Genomic DNA, 1,058 nt, shown 5'->3' with positions numbered 1-1,058 from the left:
GCGGTGGCAGTAGCCTAGTAGGTGAAGCATTTACTGAGCTCGACGGATCTTTCATGCGACTGATGTGATGTCAGGCCCCCGGACCCTGGTCGCGCGTCCGGCGACGACGACGACACGGAGGCCGGAGCACAGGCCCCGCTGGTTGGTCTCAGGCTTTCTAGTCAAGGGGTGGTGTCGTGGTGGTAGGTTTGGATGATCTAAAATCTAGCTAATTTAGATTTTGTTTTTATCCCCTGATCAGTATAGGAGTAAACAAGACCAGATCCGGTGCACCTGCAACTGGTCTCACTCCACGTCCACGACCGTACGTGCGCCGTACCCGTGAGTCGTGGTCGTGGCTCGTGAGATGAGATGAGCCCTGAGTGAGTGCAGTACAGTGACCGGAGGGCATGTGGATCTGGCAGTGGCACCGCAGACGACCGTTCAATCGTGAGTGCATTCAACGAGGGGCAGCAGGCTAGGTTGGCTGAACACAGCATGGCAGGGCAAGGGCCCGTTTGATATAACAAAGCTAAGGAAGGACTCATTGGAAACACAGAATTCTCAAAAATCAGGAATAAAACGCATGATTAGAATGGTCATGCTATTGAAATCCTACATAAATTTATAACACAGGAAAGTCACATGTGTGTAAAACTATCTATTGAAAATATAGTTTTCACTAATTAACAAGAGAGAGCTGAAGTAGATTAAGGGTCTGTTTGGTTGAGCTGTGGCTGTGCAAAAAGTTGCTGTGGACTGTGAGCTGTGGAAAAAGCTGTTGTAGGCTGTGAGCTGTTAAAAAGCTAAAAACTGTTTGGTAGAAACCACTAAAAGTCGTTAAAAGTTCTTCGATATATGTTTTCACAGTTCAATCCAAAAGCCACTAAAAGCAGGTCCAGGGGTGCTTTCAGTTTTGCACTGCGAGAACGTCGACTTTTAGAAAAAGCTACTTCTTGAATCCAGCCCTTTGGTTGGCTTTTAACTTTTAGAGGGCAAAAGTCAAAGCCAAAAGCCAAACCAAACACACCCTAATACTACTTCCTTCGTCCTATAACAAATAGGTTTCTAGAATTTTT

The sequence above is a fragment of the Zea mays genome, chromosome 7 (genome assembly GCF_902167145.1).
Source record: "Zea mays cultivar B73 chromosome 7, Zm-B73-REFERENCE-NAM-5.0, whole genome shotgun sequence".
NCBI lineage: Eukaryota > Viridiplantae > Streptophyta > Magnoliopsida > Poales > Poaceae > Zea > Zea mays.
Note: the sequence above shows the minus strand (reverse complement) of the source record.